This window comes from Natrix helvetica (genome assembly GCF_964273705.1).
Source record: "Natrix helvetica genome assembly, chromosome: W".
Taxonomy (NCBI): domain Eukaryota; kingdom Metazoa; phylum Chordata; class Lepidosauria; order Squamata; family Natricidae; genus Natrix; species Natrix helvetica.
The window spans coordinates 39,359,213-39,385,209 of record NC_138555.1 but is presented as its reverse complement, the minus strand read 5'-3'; the positions used below and the strand labels follow the sequence as shown (position 1 = coordinate 39,385,209).

The following is a 25,997-nucleotide window of genomic DNA, read 5'->3' as shown; positions in this document are numbered from 1 at the left end:
AACTATTGGACCTTAGTTTTGTTAGGATTCAAACAAAAGTTAAGAATTTAGGGAAGGTCTATTAAATTCAACAGAAACAGGATAAAAATCCAGGGGAATTCCTAGAATGCATTTATCAAAACAGGCAATATACCACATTAGATCCTGAGGTTGAAGAAAACAAGAGAATGGTCAATATGATCTCCAGAAGACAGGCTAAAGATACAGAAGGATCTTGACAAACTTGAACATTGGGCACTATCTAATAAAATGAAATTCAATGGTGAAAAGAGTAAGATTCTACATTTAGGCAACAAAAATGAAATGCACAGGTACAGTATAGGTGGTACCTTGCTCAACAGTAGTAACTGTGAAAGGAATCTTGGAGTCCTAGTGGACAACCATTTAAATATGAGCCAGCAGTGTGCAGCAGCTGCCAAAAAAAGCCAACACATTTCTAGGCTGCACAACAGAGGGATAGAATCAAGATCATGTGAAGTGTTAATACCACTTTATAAGGCCTTGGTAAGGCCACACTTGGAATATTTGCATTCAGTTTTGTTCACCACGATGTAGAAAAGATGTGGAGACTCGAGTGCAGAAAAGAGCAACAAAGAAGAGGGAGTCAAAAACTATTTTTCAAGGCACCTGAGGGTAGAACAAGAAGCAATGGGTGGAAACTAATCAAAGAGAGAAGCAACTTAGAACTGAGGAGAAACTTCCTGACAGTTAGAACAATTAATCAGTGGAACAGCTTGCCTCCAGAAGTTGTGAATGCCCCAAAACTGGAAGTCTTTAAGAAGATGTTGGATAGTCATTTGTCTGAAACTGTATAGGGTTTCCTGCCTGGGGTTGGACTAGAAGACCTCCAAGGTCCCTTCCAACTCTGCTATTGTATTGTATCTTCATTGGTCACTCTGCAGATGACGTTAAGGAAAAAAGGGGGGCCAGGAAAGGGATCTCTGAACTTGTGGAATGAGCATACAAGGGCTCAAAACCTCAGATAAGAAGGAACTTCAAAAGGCAAAAGGAAACACATTTTTTCTCGCCAAGGCTCTTAGATAGAGTGGGAGGCAAGGGGACCTGCCGGAAGAATTGTCGAGGAGGTTGTTGCGGGGATCGGTAGTTAGAGGCACACATGCTGTTGTTAATCAGGTTGCTGCAGCCTGTCTCTGTTGTGACAAAACAACCCAAAGACAGGATGGAAACTTCCTTTGGAAGTCCTTCTACAGGGCTCCCAGGTGCTGTGTGGCAAATAGATGTCCCCACAATTTTCCCAGAAAGTGAGATTTAGAGATCTCTTGATCTTGTGTGTACTAAAAGACATTGTGCTAAGGTTTGGAGTGCCTTTGAATAGGGCCTCAGATTCTGGCCACCATCAGATGAATCAAGAGCCCCACCCAGATGCAAACAATGTGTTAATGAAAGTCTCCATACATCTGGATCTTTAAAAATTAGAGATCCAAATTAGAAACGGAACACCCAGGGCAGAGACAGGTATTAACAATCTAGTGCTTAAGGAGATAGAACAATGGGCATAACTTCAAGCAAAAGTAAGAAATTTAGCAGGTCATAAAAAGGCAAAGCCTATTGAATAGGAAGATCTAGGTAATTGGACTTGATTAATTTGATGTAATTCTTAGGTGTGTATCTATACTAATAACACATAGAATTGAATGGCGTTCAATTGATTTTGATATGTTTGACCAGCTGGCAAAATAAGTAAGCTTTTCAGCTGGGGCTTGAAGTTGTGGAGAACGGTAGTGTAGTGAGGATTTAAACTGCTCTCTAAGTTTTCCAATGCTTGGAGAATGACCCACATGTTTCCCAAGGAAAGAAAATTGGAGATTTAAAGGGATGGAACCTCCCCCAGGTCTGAAAGTGTTGTTTCAGGGTATTTGTGCATGCAGGTCTGTGTGGATTGAATAAAATGGAAATTGCATGAAAGGTCTTTGTGAAAAGTAAAAGAGAGAAAGAGAGATGACAAGATGCAACATAAAGCTGAATTGCTGACAGTTGCATTGTCAAATAATTCCAAAGCCCAAAGCAGAGGTCAATGTAATTGGTGTATGAAAAAAAAAAGGCCACTGGCTACAAGAATGTCCCAAGACATGCTTGAATGCCCAGTTCCTCTTTTGGGTCATGATATCCTATGCAAAATGGGAGCTACACTGTCCTTTGAGGAAGATAAAATGGCTCTAATGATGAGGCACTCCCCCAGATGAGATATGGCAATGGTGGTTCAAGAATCCACCAGGCCATGCGTATCATCATGCACCTATAATTATACAAGTGAAGCCTCTAGCCATGCCTGTTTCCTATGCCTTCTTCACCATCTCAAATACATAGAAACAACTAAAAACTGTTTGCTTGGCCTAGGTTTATCCAAGGATTAAAAAAAATTACCTACCTTTTTGGTGAAGTCTTTGCCTCAGACCTAGAAAATTTCCAGCCTTGCAAAGATGGAGATGTGCTACTCCAATATGTAGATAATATCTCAGTAACCGAACAGACGAAGGAGATTTGTTGAAGGAAAAATACCAATCAATCAATTGCTTCATCTGTTAATGGACAAGGGACACCGTGCCCCAAGGCAAAAAAAAAGCTGGAAGGCAGGGACAAAAAGCCCCAAGTTAAATACTTAAGAGTAATAAGATGTGAGTGAAAAGAAGCTGTATGCCAAATTGCAAGAATTCTTAGGTGCAGCAGGATATTGCAGAATGAGGATTTCAAATTTTGTGCTTCTAGCCAAACCTCCTTACACATCTACGAAGGGGGGTGGAAAAAAAAGAAGAAGAAGAACCCTTGCTTGAGGTTTAAAGCAGAAACAAGTGTACAAAGCCCTAAAGTCAGAATTATCTCAGGCTCTGATAAGAAAAAGGAAGTTGGCAACAACCTGCGGCTTATCTATCTAAACAACTGGACTGTTGCAAAAGGCTGGCAACATTGCTTAAAATTCTAGCCGCCACAGCTCTCCTAATGGAGGAAGCTAATAAATTAACTTTTAGACAGCCTACCAATATCTACACTAGCCATGTAATTCAAGGAATTTTAGAAATGAAGGGACATTTACAAATATCAGGTACTCCTGACTCAAAATCCACAAGTGACGTTGAAGCAAACAAATGCCCTAAACCCTGCCACCCTTTTGCCAATACCAGGACCCGAAATTGAGTATAATTGTATGAGAATCATTGAGAGTCAGTTTTCATGCAGACCAGACTTAACGGACATGCCGTTGAAATATGCAGACTATAACTTGTTCACTGATGGATCAAGCTTCATTACTATGGGAGAACATTATGCAGGCTATGCAGTAGTCTCCCTTGCCCAAGTCTTTGAGAGTGGACCTCTCCCAAAAGGCACTAGTGCCCAAGTAGCAGAATTATGGGCTTTAATCTGCGCATTAGAGAGGACAAAGAATGAAAGGGTGAACATCTGAACTGACTCTGTATGCCTTCCTTACTTTGCATATCAATACTGCTGATTATAGGGAAAGAGGTCTTTTAACTGCCTCAGGAAAGAAATTAAGCAAATGTGTGAATTGCACTGTTAAGGAAAAGATAAGGTGTGTTTTGATGCCTTACCCTTAGCTCTCTGCTCTGTGAGATGTACTCCATGTAAAGAACTTAATTTATCTCCTTTTGAAATGATGTTTGGACGGCCACCGGTTATAAGCCATAATTGGAAAAATCATATAAGGGACCTAGGACAGCTGGGGTCCTCATGGGTGAATCAAATGGTGGGAGAATTGAATAAGTAAATACAAGTAATCCAACAGTATTGTGTCCCCCATACCCCCACCATTTTTAACAACTTCCAGTCATAATATTCAGATAGGGGACAGGGTGTGGTAAAACACTGGAAAGGGAAGAATTTGAAACCTAGATGGAAGGGCCCATATACTGTGGTCATGTGTTCTCCACTTACAGCAAAAGTGTTGGAATCCAAGTTTTGGATTCACTGGACTCGAGTTAAGCCAGCTGCTGATGAGTATTGGGAGGCAGACCAGGAAGAAGCCCGTCCTCTAGTGATATGCTTAAAGAAACGCCCCCTAAAAACTGCTCTACCGGCAATGGGCAGAATTACGGGGCAGAAGAGGCCCTACTGAAGTCACACTTGGAAGCTGACTTCTCGATGTATGGCTGAAGATTTGGAGGAGGAAGACAACGTTCCATTTATTAGATATAAGATGTATTAGAAAGGTTGAGCACCTGTCAGGAAATGGCAAGCCAAGTATTCATAGTCATAGCTGTACTATCTCTCGCTTTAGTGAACGTACTTATTTGTTGTATTGCATATTCATCCCTCAGGAATTGTCCCCTCCAGAGGAAGACAGGTGCTGAGGCTAAGATCATTAATTGTAATCAAGAAGAAAATGAATCATCTGATGACACTTATGTTTGAGGAACCGTGGGAATGGGTTCTTTGCAGTGCAATAGGAGTTTTCGGATTGTGGGTGATATGTTTAGCAAATAAGATTTGTTTTTGTGGATTGCCCAAAGCTGATATTGCCATTCCTTAAACTATATATAACCCCTCCCTGATGCGGTGATTCAGTAGGATAAAAGAATTGTGTTAGGAGAAGTTTTGTGTGAGGGACAATTATGAGCCTTTTGTGGCTCTGGCTGTTATTGGCAAAGAGCTTGTTAAGTGATAACGTCTTGAATGTTGCGAAAATACGCCAGCAACTCCCATTGCTCTTGAAGAAAGATCCATGGATGCTATAAATCCCGAAGAACAGGGTGGAATCAAGTTACAGGATGTGGTACAGGTCTGCTTCCGCCAACGATGCATCATTTATGCTTGGGGACAGAACCGTAAGCCAATCCCAACACCTAAAGTCAATTATTTGACAAACCCTGTAAGAAAAGGGGCAAAGCATAGGGAAAACAGACCCCTGCAACAATTGAGAAAAGGGGACTATAAAGAGTGCTGGAGTTAGGTCAAAGCTTAATCAATCAGTCTGATCCTGCCCTGGGTCAAAAAATACTGGTTGTGTCTGTCTGCTGGATCTTTACCTTATCATGCTGTTTCAGTTGAGCAAGATCTTTGAAAACAACAACAACAACACCAAAGCTAAGATAGAGCTTCCGGTTCCGGCGGCTACGGCGACGGGCAAGAACTTTGCCCGCTCCTGCTCTTCGGTGGGCTTCCCCCATCTTCGGGGGGGCACAGGACGCCCCGGAGAGGCGTCCTGCCAAGGGAGCGGCTCGCGGAAGGCTCTGGCACCGGCGGCGGCTGGTGGGGGCTTCTCCGCTTTGCTCCAGGCACCGGGGAGCAGTTTCGGAGGGCGCGTGGGCGTCTCGCTCTATGCTGATCGGAGAATGCAAAACTGAAGGAAGCAGCGGCGGTGCGGTGAGATGCTTCCTCTCTTCATCCCCTTACTTTTGAGTTGATGGACTTTTCAGTAATTTTAAAAGTTAATCTTTCGGATTTATTCTTGGAGGAGCGGCTGGAGGGGAAGGGGATTTCCCCCCCCCCCTTGGACAAGCGGCTTGTAAAAATTCTGCTCTCGCCCCCAGGGGAAGGAGGAGGGGGGAGAGCCAACTAATGCTGCCTCACCCCAGTAAAAGTGTTTTTCATGGGACTTAGTTCCAGAATTTATTGATGACCTGAGAACTTTGTGAACTTTTAAAATTTTTCCTATGCCTCTGAGCCCAAAGCTGGCAGGGCAAGATGGCACACTTCCGTTGTCTTCATGAACTGTGAAACCTGACTCCACCTTTAAAATTCAGGCTTCCGGTCTTTGTCTCCGTGTCACCCAGAGGAATCTCTTGTGGATTGTTATTTCCTGAACTCTTTGGAGAAAAAACTTTCATCTATTGCTAGATTGACTAAAGAAACTCCCACCTGTTTGGATCTTCTGCCTCCTGGACTCATCTGCCTGCTCTACTTCTCCAGCTGCCCAGTCTCTACACTGACTGATCTCTTTGTTTTATAAACCATGTCTCCAAAAAGACCACCCCCTGGAAAACCTGGCTTTGCTACTTCTGCACCGACATCTGCAACATCCAGTCCTGCCACACAGTCAAAGATTACAGAACTGATGCAACCTAAGAGTACAGAGATGGATTTGCAACAAATGCTCCAGCAACTCATACAGGGCCAGGAAGAAATTAAGAAACAATTAAAAGAAATGAAGGAAGAAATTAAAGAGAATCAAGTCCAAATTTATAAGAACTCACAGAGACTGGACCTTGTGGAGGGTGGGGTGGCGGAGGCGAGAGGGGGGGTAGAGGCTTTACAGAAGGGAAACAAAGAACTTGATATCCAACAAATGAAAACAGAGTTTGAGAGAATGTCCTTTTATCTTAGATTTCAAAATGTAATAGAAGCAGATGGGGAAAATATAAGGGACATTATGACTAATATTTTAGCTGAATACATACACAAAGATAAACAGCAGATGGAATGGGAGATAGATCTGGTCTATAGAGTGAATTCAGCATATGCCAGAACACACAATGTACCCAGGGAGGTTCATATTAAATTCCTTAGGAAAAGCACAAGAGATGAAATTCTGGGTGTACAAAGGGGGCAAACATTGACATATCATGACAGGGAGATAACCATCTTGAAGCAGATCCCCCAAAAAATTAGGGAGAAAAGGAAAAACTATTCGCAATTGGCGAATAAATTATACCAGAAGGGGGTGTGGTTTAGATGGTTGATGCCTGAAGGTATGCTGATATTCTGGGAGGAGACAAGAATCAGAATCAATACACCCATAGAGGCACAGGCCTTTATGGAAAAAAATAAAGCGAACCTAGAAAAAACAGAAGACACCACAATGGTCACACAGGACACGGGAGGGGCCGGAGCTCTGCCAGCGGGGGGTGAAGGGGCAACACCAAGAAAGCTCAGATCACAAAAATGAATAAGAAAACCACAATGTTATAAACAGACCGAAAGTAATAATGAAATTATATCTAGACTATATATCATAACTATATAAACTGATTGAAAACTATTTTTTCTAGAATTAATATGCTGATTTTTTATGATTATGTATTAATGTTTTATATTTAGATGTATCCTATGAGTTTGGAGGGAGGGGGCGTCTGCCACACTTGCAACTGCCAAAATTTGTAACCATGCCACTTACCCTTTTCCTTATAAATGTTTTAAAAAACCAATAAAACTTTTTGGGGAAAAAAACAACAACAACAAAGCTAAGATAGTCCTTGTGCATCAAACGATATCAGGAACCTGGCATTCCTGTGGGGTCACTATCAGAGGAACAATGCCCAACTGAAATGTACCTTGCCCCTGGGAAAACCCTTGTAGATGTGAAATTAACTTGCAGCATGTCTCCCTCTGCTCACAAGCTCTTCCAACAGAGGGTCACTTTCTCGCTCCCACCCCCACTCGTTTTTTTACCGATGGGAGGGGAATCTGACTACTGGAAGGTGCCCAAGGCCATTCCAGCCACCCCGACTTCCCATTTGGCTTTCAATACAGTCCACCATGGGATTTTGTGTTCATTTTCCCCCTGGAAACACCAGTTCCCACTATCTCTTTGAAGGACCAGTTCTCAGGGATAGGCAAATGGACCCTAACCAAGAAGTTCCATTACAGCCCCTAACTGGTATGTACTTGGCAGGAACCTTACAGGTCTGGACTAATGAAAAGAACCTCCAAGCCCATGCCTTTTCTATGAACATAGGAGTGTGTGTAGGGGAAAATGGAGTCTTCTTCTTATGTGAGAAAAGCTTGCTGTTTCCATATGAATAGATCAGGGAAAGTCTGGAGGGTGGTCCAAGAACTATGAGTTTGAGCTTCCTCTATTGGTCAAAAAGTACAAGGAACAGATGTGTGGTTCTCTTGGCTACTGGGAACAGGTTGGATCAAGCAAATGCTATTTCTTTTATTATGTGGAATCGCAAGTCTAGCCTTCCTCCCTTGCATAATACCCTTGCTTAAACAACTCGTTATGAGGTCTGTAAAGGAAGCACAGGGTGAAAAGTAATTAATGTTAATGGAAAGCCTAATTCCACATACCCTCAAGGAAGATGAAGTCTCAGATACTAGTTCCTATATTCAAATTGCCCTCTTGGAAGTAGAGAAACTGATTCCGGAAGATAAGCCCTAAGATGTGTATTGCTTGTACTCTTGCTTTTTCTGCTATTCTGTATCCTGCATGCTTATATTGTTAATCTAACAGGCTAGACTCAATTGTGGACCTTAATAGAGTCTAGAAGGGGGGAAATAAAGTAGAATAAAATATGGATTAAAATATTAGAATGAAGACGTGGCATAAAAGGGACAGTTGGAAGCTTGCTTAAAGGGACAGGGAAATGTCATCAGCCTTCATGACTACAAATGGAGAGCAACGTTTCTGTTGCTAAGCGAGACAGCTGTTAAGTAACTTTGGTCCCCATTTTATGACCTTTCTTGCCAGTTGTTAAGTGAATCGCTGCAGCTGTTAAGTTAGCAACATGTTTGTTCAGTGAATCTGGCTTCCCCATGGACTTTGCTTGTCAGAAGGTCACAAAAGGGGCCAAACATAACTCTGGGACCCGACAACAGGTGATAATACAATAGTAGAGTTGGAAGGGACCTTGGAGGTCTTCTAGTCCAACCCCCTGCCTAGGCAGGAAACCCTATACCGTTTCAGACAAATAGCTATCCAACATCTTCTTAAAGACTTCCAGTGTTGGGGCATTCACAACTTCTGGAGGCAAGCTGTTCCACTGATTAATTGTTCTCACTGTCAGGAAATTTCTCCACAGTTCTAAGTTGCTTCTCTCCTTGATTAGTTTCCACCCATTGCTTCTTGTTCTACCCTCAGGTGCTTTGGAGAATAGTTTGACTCCCTCTTCTTTGTGGCAACCTCTGAGATATTGGAACAATGCTATCATGTCTCCCCTAGTCATTCTTTCTCTTAAGCTAAACATACCCAGTTCCTGCAACTGTTCTTCATATGTTTTAGTCTCCAGTCCCCTAATCATCTTTGTTGCTCTTCTCTGCACTCTTTCTAGAGTCTCCACATCTTTTTTACATCGTGGCGACCAGAACTGAATGCAGTATTCCAAGTGTGGCCCTACCAAGGCATTATAAAGTGGTATTAACACTTCACGTGATCTTGATTCTATCCCTCTGTTGATGCAGCCTAGAACTGTGTTGGCTTTTTTGGCAGCTGCTGCACACTGCTGGCTCATATTTAAATGGTTGTCCACCAGGACTCCAAGATCCCTTTCACAGTTACTACTACTGAGCAAGGTATCACCTATACTGTACCTGTGCATTCCATTTTTGTTGCCTAAATGTAGAACCTTACTCTTTTCACCATTGAATTTCATTTTATTAGATAGTGCCCAATGTTCAAGTCTGTCAAGATCCTTCTGTATCTTAAGCCTATCTTCTGGAGTGTTGGCTATTCCTGCCAGCTTGGTGTCATCTGCAAATTTGATGAGTTCCCCATTTATTCCCTCATCCAAATCATTGATGAAGATGTTGAAGAGTACTGGGCCTACTATAAATATGAGTCAGTTGCCAAACATCTGCACCAACAATCCCAAGTGTGAAAAATGGCCATAAGTCACTTCTCACAGTGCCGTTGTAACTTTGAACGGTCACTAAACCAACTGCTGTAAGTCAAGGACTACCTGTATACATTTCAATTACAAATGGCTCATGCATTCCTTATCATTAACTTTGCTGTTCCCATTGACAGCAAATAAGCATCCAAACAAACCGATTTTAGCATTCAATGGGAGCAGCTTTTGTCAGCAAGCAAAGAAATGGCAGGCCTCCATTCCTCCTGACAGAGGGCCCAAGAATATCCCTTGGTACATCTTTGGTCTTCTCGGGAACTGCTCTAAATCTCAAATAAAATTTATTTTCTCTCCATTCCAGTAATGCCAGATTGGCAATAATGCAGGAATGAACTAATTGTCTCCTGCAAACACCCCTCCCCTTTCGCTCCTCTTTTATTCCCTATGGGAGAGGCCATTCACCATTCATCTGTGGCCTTACTCCCGAGTCAATCCTTGTTCCTTAGCTGTTCCCTTCATCTGGCAACTCTGCGCGTGCGCACACTGGGAACAGGCTCCAGCTGTTCGTCTGCCTCACTGATGTCTGACTCTGAAGGCAGCTGATAACTGGCATATGGCTCTGGCCCACTCTCTGCCTCTGACACAGAGCCCTCATCAGAGCCTTCCCCAGACTCCAGGACTGGCCCATGTTCCTCCCCATCCTCCTCATTGTCCGAATCTGCTACCAGCTCTGCTGGCCACTGGCAGGCCACAACAACATATTCTTCTAAGTTTTAGCTTGTTTTAAGCCCCTACTCCTTACCCAGGTTAACCGCTTCTTTCCAGGTTCACGAGAAATAAGGGTGACTTCATGGCCTTGGCTCTTTAGCACCCGGCTTAAGTTTCGACCTATAAATCCAGTCCCGCCACCTAAATTACATTCAGGAGATGATCAAACAGTGAAAGAGAAGGTTAAAAGAACCACAATACTGTTGAGAAATTATTAATTTGTTAAACTCATATCCTACTTTTTCTCCAGGAGCTTGTTTTGGCTTACTTGGGAACTCTCTTTCAATTTACGTTCACAACCCCATCCTATAAGATTGGTTCTGCTGGAAAAACGTGCACCTTTAAGTTTCCTTGGCTAATATTGAAAATTTCAATCTAACCTTCCAAACGTCCCTCCCTCAAATCAATGTGATTATATTAAATTAATTTATTTATTTATTTATTTATATATATATATATATATATATATATATATATATATATATATATATATATATATATATATATATATATATATATATATATATATATATATATATATATATATATATATATATATATATATATATATATATATATATATATATATATATATATATATATATATATATATATATATATATATATATATATATATATATATTCTGAGGTTTTCACGGGTGTTTGTATGTACGTCTTTGGTTGTTCGGGTTTTCTCCCACGTAGAATTGGAAGTATCTTCACGACGTTTCGATGAAGTCTCATTCATCATCTTCAGGCTGGTGCTTCTGGCTTGGTGCTTCCAGGAGCAATGTGAGATCTCAGCCGGTTCCTCTTTTTAACTGCCAGTGGGGGTTTGAGCTGATTGGGTGGGAGCTTGGCTGCATTCTGATTGGGTGGAGGTGTATTCTGATTGGTAGGGGGCTTGCCTGTGCTCTGATTGGATGGGAGTTTGGCTGTGCTCTGATTGGATGGGGGCGTGTTCTGTTTGGGTGGGGGCCTGGTTGTGCTTGTGTTAGTCTGAGTTGCCTATCCAACTGCCTATCCAACACATACTTCATCTATAACGGACAAAAATACAAACAACAGAATAATCAGTGAGGGCGGGTTTCCAAATGGCTGGTAGGCGGGAGGTATCATCTCGTTTATTCATGCTGTGTGGTCATTTTTCTATCTCAATAGCTTCTCTGATTATTCTGTTGTTAAAGTGTTCAATTTTGGCAATAGTTCTGGTCTTTTTAAAGTCTATATCATGTCCTGTGGCTTTGAGGTGTTGGACCAGGGAAGAAGTTGGTTCCTCCTTTCTGACTGAGTTTTTGTGTTCTTCAATGCATGCCTTTATTCTTCTGTTGGTTTGTCCGATGTATGTGGTGGGGCAGGTGGTGCATGGGATTTCATATACTCCTTGATTTTCTAACTCTATTTTGTCTTTGGGGTTTCTCAGGATGGTGGATATTTTTCGGTTTGTGTAGAATGCTGTCTTGATGTTGTGTTTGTGGAGGATCTTGCTGATTCTGTCTGTGGTGCCTTTTATGTATGGGAGGAGGGCTTTGCCGTTTTCTTGTTCACTGTCTTGGATTTTAGTGGGGTTTTCTTTTTGGATTAGGTTAGTGATATTGTTTCTTTGGAATCCGTTGGATGTTAGTACGTTGGTGAGAGTGTGTAGTTCGGTTTTGAGGTGTTGTTCGTCAGCTAAGCGTTTTGTTCTGGAGATGAGTGTCTTGGCTACAGAGTTGATCTGTGCTGGGTGGTGGTGTGAGAGTGCGTGCAAATAGCGGTTTGTGTGTGTTTTCTTCTGGTAGATGGTGTGTCCTAGGGATCCATTGGATTTCTTATAGACTAAGACATCCAGGAAGGGGAGTTGGTTATTGCCTTCTGTTTCCATGGTGAACTGTATTTTGGGGTGTAGGCTGTTGAGGTGTGTGAGGAAGTTGTCCAGTTTATCTTTCCCGTGTGGCCTGATTATGAAGGTGTCGTCTATGTATCTGAGCCAGAGTTTGGGTTTGTGATCGGATTTTTCTAGAGCTTGGGTTTCAAAGTGTTCCATGTAGAGGTTAGCAATGACAGGTTAGAGGGGTGATTCCATGGGTGCTCCTTCTATTTGTTTGTATTTTTGTCCGTTATAGATGAAGTATGTGTTGGATAGGCAGTGGTTGGTCAGATCTAGGATATGTTTGGGGGGGTTGTATTTGTTTTGGATAGCTGTCAAGGCTTCTTTGATTGGTACTTGGGTGAAGAGGGATACGACATCGAAGCAGACGAACGCGAAGCCAAACAACAGTAACGCAGCTCACCAGCTCAAATCCCTCTGCAACTCAGACTAACATAAGCACAACCAGGCCCCCACCCAAACAGAACACGCCCCCATCCAATCAGAGCACAGCCAAACTCCCATCCAATCAGAGCACAGCCAAGCCTCCCACCAATCAGAATACACCTCCACCCAATCAGAATGCAGCCAAGCTCCCACCCAATCAGCACAAACCCCCACTGGCAGTTAAAAAGAGGAACCGGCTGAGATCTCACATTGCTCCTGGAAGCACCAAGCCGGAAGCACCAAGCCGGAAGCACCAGCCTGAAGATGATGAATGAGACTTCATCGAAACGTCGTGAAGATACTTCCAATTCTACGCGGGAGAAAACCCGAACAACCAAAGACGTACATACAAACACCCGCGAAAACCTCAGAAAACACACACACACACACACACACACATATATATATATATATATATATATATATATATATATATATATATATATATATATATATATATGTTTTGTATTTGTACTGATAAATAAATAAAGGGAGACTAGTATAGATCTATTTCGAGCTAATTAGCTCTCATCAGCTAGCCATATATATATATATATATATATATATATATATATATATATATATATATATATATATATATATATATATATATATATATATATATATATATATATATATATATAATCAGTGGTGGGTTCCTCCCGGATCGCACCGGATCGCGCGCGCTCCCTTTCAGCGCTCCACCTGGCTTGCGCGCTCCCTTTCAGCGCTCCACCTGGCTTGCGCGCTCCCTTTCAGCGCTCCACCTGGCTTGCGCGCTCCCTTTCAGCGCTCCACCTGGCTCTCGCGCTCCCTTCCGGCGCTGAAACCGGAAGTACAGTTTTGCCCGGCCCTGGCGAAGCAACGACGCCTGTCTGCGCTCCACCAGCTCGGCTGGGAACGGAGATGTTTCCTCAGCGGAGCGGAGCGCCTGAAAAGAGGAAACATCTCCGTTCCCAGCCGAGCTGGTGGAGCGCAGGCAGGCGTCGTTGCTTCGCCAGGGGCGGGGCAAGACTGTACTTCCGGTTTCAGCGCCGGAAGGGAGCGCGAGAGCCAGGTGGAGCGCTGAAAGGGAGCGCGCAAGCCAGGTGGAGCGCTGAAAGGGAGCGCGCAAGCCAGGTGGAGCGCTGAAAGGGAGCGCGCACGATCCGGTGCAATCCAGCAGGAACCCACCACTGATATATATATATATATATATATATATATATATATATATATATATATATATATATATATATATATATATATATATATATATATATATATATATATATATAACCTCATGCTCCTTCCTCCCCCAATTTTCTCCACAGTTAATAACCCTTTTGAGGTGGATTGGTTGACAGAGAGGGGCACGGTGTCTTCACCAGTAGACCAAACAGGCTTAAGTTTAGTTTAACTTTAGTTCATTAAGACTTCTGATCCTCATCTTCAGAGTTCTCAAGGAGGTTTTCTCTTTCCTAAAATCTGAATATTCCATTCAATAAACACAAACAGCTTCCTTTCTTTATGGCAAGTGACTCCTTTCCTTAAGAACCCAACAAAGCAAACAAAAAGTTGGGGGAACTTGTTTGGGTCATCCACAAAAAAGGGAAAGGAAATGTTCTATTGGGGAAAGAGGTTCTTTTGTTTATTATTTATTCAATTTCTATAGCCAACCGTCTTAGTCAATGGCTGTGGGAAGCTTACAATTCAAACAAATATGTTACAATTAAAATATTTAATTGTAATATATTTTTAATTTTTAAAAAATAAAAATCATTTTAAAACAAAGCGATAAAAAACAATAGAAGCATCCAAATAAATATACATAGCATCTGAGATATTTGGCCAATTAGACATGCAGCCAGGAAATGGGACCCTTAATACATTCAGCACCTTAGGCTCAGGAACATAACCAGGATTTTAGGGCCTTAAGAAAGACTAACAGGGTTGGGGCCATTCTAATCTCCAAAGGAGGATATTCCATAGAGCAGGGACCACTGCAGAGAAAGCCATCTTTTAGTCCCCACCAACCAACAACACTCTTTGGTCAGCATAAATCTACATAGGGTTTTTTTTCCCATAAAGGAAGTTTTCCTAAGATTTCTCCAAAGGTACTTTCAAAAAGGCAACCGGACCAGTGGTGGGATTCAACATTTTTTACTACCGGTTTTGAGGGTGTGGCATGGCTTGGTGGGCATGGCAGGGAAAGGATACTGTAAAATCTCCATCCCCTCCCCAGTCCAGGGGACGGTTACTGCAAAATCCCCATTTCCTTCCGATCAGCTGGGATTCGGGAGGCAGAAAATATATGGGGCAGAGTCAGTCAGAGGTGGTATTTACCAGTTCTCCGAACTACTCAAAATTTCAGCTACCGGTTCTCCAGAACTGGTCAGAACATGCTGAATACCACCTCTGAACCAGACTTTGATTCTTCTTGAAGATGTTTCACTTCTCACCCAGGAAGCTTCTTCAGATATAACTGGTGAGGAATGGAAAAGATTTATACAATTCCTTTCCATTTGCCACAGTTAGTTAGAACTGAAGAAGTGTCTCGGATAAGAAGGGTAACTTCTTCAAGAAAAATCAAGAAACTCCAGTTGCCTTTTGAAAAAGCATCTTTGGGACAACCGCGACGTAGATGACTGAGAAACTCCATAGACATTCCTAAGATTAAAACAACTGTGTGATGGAGACCAACTATCAGTAACATCTGAAGTCACAAAGCTAATCATGGGTTTCTTTATCACACCTGCACATGCCTAAACCAGTATGATTCTGTTTATTGGACTGACCAGCAGGATAGAGAGGGAGATTCCTGCCTGAGAGAGAAAAGCAGAAAATGAGAATTTTTAACAGCTTTGGATTCTCAGAGGAAGGAAGGGTAAAGTCAGGCATTGCATTACTAGAGAGCCAGTTTGGCGTGTTTGGTTTTAAGGCATCAGGCTAGAAACCAGGCCATCAGAAATCCTAGATCTGCCTTAGGCACAAAGCCGGCTAGGTGACCTTGGACTACTAGTCACTTTCTCACAGCTCTAGGAAAGAGGAGGCAAAAAGGGGAATTTTGAGTGACTATGAAAAATGCACCAAAGACAAATTCCTTGTGTGTCCATGGACATTTGATTAGTCGCCTCATCGATGCAGTACATAAACCTGCAAAGGTTTCTGTTATGCATTGTAAAGGCCACCAGAGGGGGGACGATAGGATAGCCCAGGGAAATCGACTAGCAGATTTGGAAGCCAGAGAAGCAGCCAAGCGAGCGGGCCCTACTCCTGATTTAGCAATTCATGTGGCAATGGATTTAGGAGTGATTCCACCAGAAATAAAGCCAACATACACTCAACAGGAGTGTATTAAGGCCACTCATGATTTACATGCTAGTATAAAAGAAGGTTGGTATGTGATGCCAGATAAAAGAATATATGTGCCGACGTCAGTAGCATGGACATTGGTCCAGCTATCACATGAAACTACTCATATGGGGAAAACTGCCTTAGAAACCGCCCTAAGTAGGGATTATTTCATTAATGGACTGGCTGGAATAGCAGCGAAAGTCGTGGCCAAATGTATTATATGTGCTAAGGTGAATCCGAGGCAGGGACCACTCTTGCCCCCTGGAACCATCCCGGTGTCATATCTCCCAATGGATTATTTGATGATTGATTTTACAGACATGCCAAGATGTGGCCCTTATAAAGCAATGTTGGTTATGGTTGATATGTATACCGGATGGTCAGAGGCTTTTCCCACTAAAACAAAACAAGCTAGAGAAGTGGCTAGACTGCTCCTTAAAGAGATAATCCCTAGGTTCGGACTTCCATCCCATATCTCATCAGATAATGGGCCTGAGTTTGTCCATCACATTAACCAGGCGGTGGCTAACGCAGTGGGGATCAAGTGGAGGTTCCATAGTGCGAATCACCCTCAATCGGGAGCGATGTCTGAAAGAATGAACAGAACCCTTAAAGAAAGGATCATTAAAATCTGTGCGGAATGTCATTTGAAATGGCCTGATGCCCTTCCATTGGCTTTGTATGCTGTCAGGTGTTCTCCCCGACGCCAACATAAACTGTCACCTTATGAGTTAATGTTTGGGCGTCCACCTACATTGTTGAGAAGAAACTTGGCGGGGTGGCCTGATTTGGGGCATAAGGGGGGTGTTTGGAATATGGAGATGGTGCAAGAATTAAACAAGCAAGTTGAGAAACTCCGAAACTATGTTCAAGAGCAAAACCCCCCACCACTAGTGACTAAATGTCACCCATTTAAGCCAGGAGATAATGTGTGGGTAAAGCATTGGAAGAAGGAACAGTTGGAAGGGAGATGGAAAGGTCCATATATGGTCATAATGGTGTCACCCTTGGCAGTGAAAATAGCAGAATCCAAAGCCTGGATTCATTGGACGAGGGTTAAGGCTGCGGACGTAGGCTGGAGCGTTTCAGTGGACCACCGAAATCCTACCAAAATGACATTCAAACGTGCTTAAATCACTTGTGTTATGTATATAAATAGGTTAAGTGTACCCAGGTTGTGTTGAGAAGGCGGAAGAAGAGGACCCAGCCCTGCAGGGACCACAACCCGGAAGCTGGTTCCCAAGCACGGCTGAAGATTGGTATGGACTCATGTTTGAAGCCTGGGTGTGGGGACTTTGGATATTAGCAATAGGATTACTAATGATAGTATTCTTCTACTACTGTCGTGAGCGATTTTGTGGTATTCCAAAGCCTGTAGATCCTCTGATTCCCTTGCCCACTCCAACTCCTGAGGGCCAACAACAGATCACATGGCTTGAGTTTCTGGAAGAAAGAAGCAACCCCTGCTAAGTCACACCTGGAAGCTGACTTTCAACGCATGGGTGAAGATTGGATAAGTAATACTTAGTATAGCATCCATATTATTAACATATGCTTATTATATAACCAAATAGGATAAGTCTATATGCGTTGGTTTTGTGATTGTAAGTGTGGGTGTTGTTGCTGTACACATTGTATTGATTGTATTGCATACTCACATTGTCGAATTGAATGTGATGTAAAAATTATAGAGGACGCATTATCACCATACATAGGTCAAAGAGATAACAAATATTATTGTACACTTAAACCTTGTCCTACTGTAAATCAAACCATCCAGAGGCGTCAGGAAGAAGCGGACAACCCGGATACAATGGAGGATGAGGTTAACTTGTGCATTTGGTTGGTTGGGGGTAAGTGTTTTATTTACAAGGGTGTTAGGTAATTCGGTGTGCGTGCAGAATCTAGGACAGTGGAATAGGCCTGAGGAACGTCCAGGTATTGTCCAGTCTTATGTAATAGGCAATGGACAGTGCCGGGGCTATCCTCCTCTTGTCTTTACACCAGGTTGCTGGAATGAAATCTTACCTCACCCTTGTCAAGCCCCCCATGCATTTGATCAACTAGCCAAGGAAGCCTGTCTAGCTCGGAAGTACACAAACCATTTCCTCTGCAAGTACGTAGGCTATGTGCTCAGAAAGGGAATGTGTAGCTATGCTTCATATCGAGAGGAAAGGCCTCCTATTATATTAGACTGTGGGGATCCAATATTTCGGGGTTGGGAACGGGTTACTCATATCAATCAGTTAAAACCTGGATGGAAAGGGATATGTACCTTACAACATAGCCGCATAAAGGAGAGAAGGAAACAGCGAAGTGTTGGGGAAAAATGGCCTTTAGGGGAAGGACCCTGTACTCAATGTTTAAATGATGGAGCCATCTTCTATCGTTTGGAGAAACCAAAAACATGTACCAGGTTTGACTTAACCACTTGTGCTCGATCCGGGAGAAGAGGTCTAAGTATATACAAAAGATGTAATGGAACAGAAGGGGTACTATGTTATCAGGATTGCAAAGGCTCATTGAATCACTGTCCACCCCCTCGTCAAACACCCACCAAAGCACACATAAAAAGACTTTTCCCACAAACACGTGCACCAAAATCTCGTGTTACACCAAGAGAAGCACCTAGACGGGCACCTCACTCCACCGAGGCCCCTGACACCTGTTCTCCTTGTATTACAAAGGCACAAGTAGGGAGAACCATTCTTAACACTTTAGTCTACCACACACAATCACCTAGAAACTGTAAGCCTCAGCTTGTCAATTGCATACATAACCAAACCATGTATAGTTTGTGCAACCAGGATGGAAAAATTATTTGTTATAACCCTAGTACTCCCATACGATTGAATGTGACCATATATGCTGGATTGGCTAAATATGGCTCCCGTAATACCCCTGAAGGTGACGGGAAGTTGTATTTTCTCAATTATACTCTAAAGTTAGAAAGAGGAAAAGACCCCTTAAGAATAAGCTTTGATGCATGTATCGCCATGAGCAAAGGATGGGGTTCCACCTGTGGAGACGAGTCTTGGGTAACAGCCTACCAAGCGAACCATAAATATTTGTGCTCCGCTAACATGAATTGGGCTTATGGCAACCCAAACCAATGGCTCCCCTGTGCTGGAAACACCCAATGTTCTGGCTGGAAATGCATCTGTGATTATACTGGAGGGGGATATAAGGGCTGTAAGTATATTACTTCCTTTAGAAGAAGCAGTGGAAATGTAGTAGAGTTAGAAGTGGACCGAAGGCATCCTGCTGTAGTAAGTTATGGATTTGGAATAGATGGCACAGGATCAGATCCAAAAACGTATCTTACTATAAAGGTGGAGAAAGTATTTGAAGGTGAAGTAAAATCCCTGGGATGGTCGGTTTACGATAATCTACGGAAATTAGAAACGCCCCTTTTAATAAGCGCAAAAGCCAATAATCTTTTTGTAGAGCTTGCCGAAGAAGTAGCTAAAACCCTTACAGTCAAGAATTGTTTTGTGTGTGGAGGAACTAATATGGGGGAACAATGGCCCTGGGAGGCGCTGGAGGCTCATCCATTGATCTATAATAATCTTTCCAAGGCAGGAAATATTACAAAGAGGGAACAGCTTACAGGTATTGTCTGGACACTCACCACTAATCTTGTAGGAAGAAACTGTTTTGCTAGAAATGGTACACATTATGTAGGAGAACTTATTTGCTTAGGAATTTGGAATGAAAAGTATAACCAATGGACATCACCAGGTAATGCCACAAAACCTGAACATTTTAATAGAACATATCTAGGTTACCTGAACTCATCCCGGACGGCTGATGAATGGGTAGCTCCTAAAGACATGTATTGGATATGTGGAAAACTAGCTTATGAACAACTCCCTTTTAATTGGTCAGGTTCGTGTGTCTTAGGTTGGATAAAACCATCCTTCTTTTTGTTACCAATTCAATCAAAACAAATACTAGGAGTCCCCTTATATGAACAAGTAGGATTGAGAGCAAAGAGGGAAGTGCAAACTGTGTTCACAGACTTCCCTTGTAAAGAATATTCTGCTTATGATAAGGAGGATGAGAAATGGACTAGTGAACGCATAGTGTGTACATATGGAAGAGCAACATGGGCAGAAGATGGATCATGGGGGTACCGCACCCCTATATACATGTTAAACAGAATCATTCGGTTACAGGCAGTTCTGGATCTGGCAGGGGTAAGAATAGACAAAGCACTTAATGTTTTGTCGGAAGCCACTGATAAGATAAGAACTGCTGTGTATCAGAATAGATTGGCCCTAGACTACCTCTTGGCTAAAGAAGGAGGGGTGTGTGGAAAGTTTAATTTGTCCAACTGCTGCCTCCAAATCGATGAAACAGGGAAGGTGGTAAAACAGCTGACTACAGAAATTAGACAACTTACACATAATCCCACTCAAATATGGCGAGGATTTAATCTGAAGGAGATGTTTGGGGGATGGTTTCCCAAGCTTCCAGGATTACAGGCCATAGTTGCTTTGATTGGGTTGATTGCAGCGGGATGTGTGATACTTCCTTGTGTATTGCCAATTTTTGTTCGAACCATCTCTAATAGTCTGTCTTTATTAGCAGAAAGAAAGGCAACTGCTCAAGTGATGGCTGTGCTAGAATATGAGAACTTAAGACCTACAATAGAGTTGGAAGAATATGTGACTCTTCTGGGAAACTCAGATGAGTCACAAAGGGGGGATTAAGGAAGGAGGGAAGACAGGCCCTGAATCGGGAAGACAGGCCCTGAATCTTGGTTCAGACTTTGGTTCATTATAACATTGTAAAAGACTGGTCAAGGAAAAAAAGATATTTGCAGACAGAGGCAGGGTGAGATCAATGAGGCATAACATTTATATTTTTATCTGTATGTTCAGACAGACCATGAGGGGTGTATCCTGTTATCTGTCTAGGACAGGGGATAGTCCCGTGTTTGTCTCGCAGATGTTAAATGTTCCTTGACGTATTTTTATTCTCGGCTCTTTCTGTACTTTTCCATTTCTCCTTTTATCAATTTAGCAAATGTATGCCTGCGTATATGCTTACGTCAAAATGACTATATAAGATTGTTGTTTGAGACTGTTCGGGGTTCAAACCCCCATATGCTATTTTAGCTGTTTGAACCTGCGCAATAAACTTTCTTGCATTACAAAGAGCTGGTCTTTGAGTCCTCAATTTCCACAACACAACCACACTTGGCCAATAAAGAATTCTATTCTGCTCTATTCTAAATGTAAAAATAAACTGCCAAGAAAGCTGCAGAGATCCACATTGACTGGGAGGTGCAAAATTAAAAGAAAAGAGCATTTTATAAAAAAAATAAAAAGTTGTAGAAGCAAAAAAATACTGGGCAAAATTTTGAATGTGGTTGGAGAAGATGATGCAGCAACATACTGTATTGATCTAAAACCTGAATTGTTTTTGTTGGGTATCATGTCAGGAAAATATATTAAAGGAAATGTACATTTGATTATTCGTGTAATATCTGCGGCTAGAATTGCATTTGCACAGAATTGGAAAGCTGAAGAAATCCCTACAGAGGAAAACATGATTAAGAAAATATTAGAATGTGCAGAAATGAACAGATTAACACTAGCAATTAAAGGGAGAATCTGATTATTATATGGGTGCCATTTTATCATTGGTTAGAGAATGAATATGGGAAAAATACATCATAAAATTAAATAAATTAGGAAGAGAAATGTTACAATAGTAGCTACGTATGTTAAGATGCAATGTTATGACTTCCGGAGGTGACGTCACATTGGAGCAGTTACAGGGGAAGACTCTCAGTTCCCCCTGTCTGATTTTTCGTGTCTGGAGGCTGTTAACAGCAAAGCTGAGCCTTGGTGAGGACAGCTTTAAAGAGGGGAAAACCCAGCGTTGATGGAGGAAAAGGCGATCCCTCATTCCGTAGGGTGAAATCCCTGAAATCCGATACGGAAGAGACCAGCTGTCATGGCGTGGTCACGGCCTGGTCCGGAGATGTGATAGCCTGATTATCGATGGAAGGAGTAAAAAGTGAGTAGCAGCTGAAACTACCGGCGGGCAGTGTTAAAGAATCTGATACTCCGAGACACTTCTCCAAGCTGGTGGAATTTACAACAGTGCAATAAAGAGAAAACAAATGATGCCTGAACTGAACTGTGAGCAGTAAGATGCTGCAGAATCTGTAGAGAATGAAATGGATTGTAGTTGCTGAGCGGAGTATTTCTACTGACTTTGGAGTCTGGATCTATGGTGATATAAAGTGAGAGTTTTGTGTGGGTGGTGAACAAATTGTGAAAGAAGGAAAGAACAGTTTCTTTTCGCAATAGAAGAGAAAAAGGCAGAAGAAAGAAAGAGAAAGAAAGAGACAATGACTGTGCAATTTTGAATACAGAAGTCATTTTGAAAGCACAGAGAACAGAATTTGCAATACAGTAGAGAGATAGAGGAAAAAGAACTGTTTTATTCCCATCGTAGGACTTTGGATTGGACTCATTCATAATCAGCTCTGTGTACTTCTAATATCTCTACATTATTTAGGGTATTGTAATATTGTTATATTTACCAGATCAAAGAATTTAATATTTTATAAACTATACATTTTATTTATTTATCCATATCCCACATATATTTAATGTAGATTTAAGCATATTTAAAACAAGATAGAATTTATAGCCACTTCTTTTACTACTGCATATTAGAAAATTTACCTAGCTTTAAAATAGGAATTGTCGATTAATAATAACCTTTAATTAATTTAATTGACTGCATCTATCGATTTATATATTTATGAACTTTTAGCAAACATATTATATAGCAAAAAGTGTAATAGATTATTTAACAATTTTATATTATAAATATTTATCTATTTCTCTCCATTGCTTCCTCTTCCCCTTTAATGTGATTCAGTCTATAGCTTTTTATATAATTGTCTATAATTGTCCATAGAAAATTGATATCAAGGGTTGAATTTAATCAGTGACTTATATAACCTTACTATTGTTAAATACCAGATTTTTTTTTAAAGAGAGGGAGAGATAGGAGAAGGGACAGTACTTAGGGAAAGACCTAGTGTGGAAATTGGAAACTTATGGTATTGTGGAATAATTTTTTCAAAAAGCTAAAGATGGCAAACACATCCACAGCTACCAAAGCTGTAAAGAAAACACAGCCAGCGGTAGCCTCTCCAGCAGGACAGAAGTTACCAACAGACTTGTCGAGCAGTGAAAAACCAGGATCTGTACCAACCCTACAAAGCCTACAAACCTCATTAAACATGATTCAGGAATTTATGATGAAAACACAAGAATCAATAACTAATAATCATGATGACATGAAAGGCGATATAGGGGAAGTGAAAGGTGATCTAGGGGAAGTGAAAGATAATACAGGAAACAATAGCTAAAAATGAGCAGAAGATAAAAATGATAGAAGCTAGGACAGAACAAACTGAAAAGAAATTGGAAGAAACACAAGAAAGACTGACAGCAGTTAACAGAGACCTCGGGGAGGCAGTGGTCCACTTAGAATTAGAACGATCCTCTTTCTATTTAAGATTTCAGAACATAGTAGAGACAAAAGATGCGGATCCACCAAAACTCATGAGTGATCTTCTAGCTGACCAACTGCAAATGAACAAAAGTGAACTGAGGAACAATATCGATGAAATCTATAGAGTGCATACTAATTATGCATGAAGATATAAGTTTCCCCATGAAATGCACGTAAGATTTGCAAAAAAAGCTGTCAGAGACGAATTTTACAAAAGAACAAGGGATGAACAGCTTGTCCATAAAGGAAAAGAAGTCATAACCCTTAAACAAATACCAAAGAGAATCAGAGAGCAAAGAAGGAATTACCAATTCCTCTCTACACAACTGATAAAATATAAAATAATGTTTCGCTGGTTGATACCGGAAGGCATGTTAATATCTTGGCAAGATAAGAAAATAAGGATTGACACCGTAGAGAAAGCCCGGGAATTCTATGAACACTATATAGAGGGTGAATCAGACAGCAGAGAGGAGTTGGAAACCCAAAGCCAAGAGGAGCAGCCGAAGGAGGATAAAGGACTAGACCAAGATGTGAGAAAGAAGACCGATACAGCAGCCCAGGAAAGAGAAGGAGTGAGGACAAGAAACCAAAAGGAAACAAAACCAAGTAGAGGAACGAAGGAGATAAACTAGTAACAGGATGGAGGAGGAAGTGAAATTAATATCAGTCAATATAAATGGATTAAATTCACCTATAAAAAGAAGACAAACAATTTCTAAGCTCCAAAAACAAAACATGGATATCACGGACCTACAGGAAGTTCATATTAAAAAAGGAAATGGTAGTATTCTGGAATCTCCAAAATTAGGAAAATTACATCTGGCCCTGGCTGATACAAAAAAAAGAGGAATTGCAGTATATATAAAGGCTGAAACCTAAACAGGTATAAGCAGATGAAGAGGGAAGAACATTATTAATCAAAGTATTAATAAAACAAAGAAGAGTATTAATTGCAGTCATATATGCACCAAACAAGAACCAGAAAGAATACTATAGTAAACTACATAAAAGGATTGCAGAACTGGAACTGGATAACATATGTCTACTAGGGGACTTCAATGCAGTGGTAGATCCAAAGAAAGACTATAAAACGGATAATAAAAAAATATATGAAAGGAGAACTCTACCAAATACATTCTTTGAAATGACCCAAGAATTAAATCTAAAAGATGTTTGGAGAGAAATCAATCCACAGAAGAGTCAATACACATTCTTTTCAAACCCCCATAATTCATGGTCCAGGATCGACATGGTGTGGATGGATCCAGAAATGGAGAAAGATGTAGAAGAGATAGAAATAAGACCAAACATGTGGGCAGACCACATAGGAGGAGGAGCTTCCAGGGGAATGGCTGCCAGTCTCTGAGCTCTGCAGACAGAGTGCGTGGACGACTGTGACCCACCACATGTTTACTGGACCCGTGTCCCTCCTGGCTTGTACTGGCATCCTGGGAGGTTACACGCGACTGGCTCCTGGGCCTAGTGAACGCTTCGTTGGGTGAGGGGTCCCTTCCAGCCGCCTTGAAAGAGGCGGTGGTGAGACCCTTGCTCAAGAAGCCTTCCCTGGACCCTACGGAGCTGGCCAATTATCGTCCTGTCTCCAACCTTCCCTTTCTGGCGAAGGTTGTAGAGAGTGTGGTGGCTTATCAGTTTCCACGACATCTGGAGGAAAATGATTATCTAGACCCGCACCAGTCCGGCTTCCGCCCTGGGTACAGCACGGAGACGGCCTTGGTCGCGTTGGTGGATGATCTCTGGAGGGCCAGAGATAGGGGTTGTTCCTCTATGTTCCTGATGTCCCGGTGTGTGGAAGCCGTACGGGTCTGGACGGATGACAACCGACTCAAGCTCAACCCCTCCAAGACGGAGTGGCTGTGTGTTCCGGCCCCCCGGTTCAACCAGTTAATTCCATCTCTGGCCATCGGGGGCGTTCAACTTGCCCCGGTGGAGCGGGCACGCAATTTGGGCGTCCTCCTTGATGCTCGGCTGTCCATGGATGACCATGTGACAGCCGTGGCAAGGGGGGCATTCCACCAGGTTCGCCTGGTGCACCAATTGCGCCCCCTATTGGACCGGGATGCCTTGCGCACAGTCACTCATGCGCTGGTGACGTCTCGCCTGGACTACTGTAACGCTCTCTACATGGGGCTTCCCTTGAAATGCACTCGTAGACTACAGTTGGTCCAGAACGCGGCCGTGCGGGTAATTATGGGGAGTACAAGGTACTCCCATGTGACACCTTTCCTGCGCGAGCTGCACTGGCTCCCTGTGGTCTACCGGGTGCGTTTCAAGGTCTTGATAACGATCTTTAAAGCGCTCCATGGCTCAGGACCTAGCTACTTGCGGGATCGTATCCTGCCCCATACATCCCTGCGACCAATTCGCTCGCACAGAGAGGGACTCCTCCAGGTGCCGTCCACCAGACAATGTCGGGGGGCGGCGTCTAGGAGTAGAGCCTTCTCTGTTGCGGGCCCAGTCCTGTGGAATGACCTTCCCCCGGATATTAGGACTACCTCTGACCTCCGCGCCTTCCGGATAAAGCTCAAGACGCACCTATTTCAAGTAGC

General features: G+C 42.2%; 1 pseudogene across 1 annotated transcript in view; it reads right to left on the bottom strand.

Moving 5' to 3' along the window:
* Positions 1 to 21,848, bottom strand: part of LOC309400280 (epimerase family protein SDR39U1-like) — a 48,529-nt pseudogene extending 26,681 nt beyond the window's left edge. The window contains exons 1-2 of the transcript in view: positions 21,830 to 21,848; positions 10,282 to 10,388 (exon numbers count right to left, since the gene is read on the bottom strand). The product of the transcript in view is annotated as an epimerase family protein SDR39U1-like (transcript). The remainder of the gene's footprint in view (positions 1 to 10,281; positions 10,389 to 21,829) is intronic.
* Between the last annotated feature and the right edge of the window lie 4,149 nt (positions 21,849 to 25,997).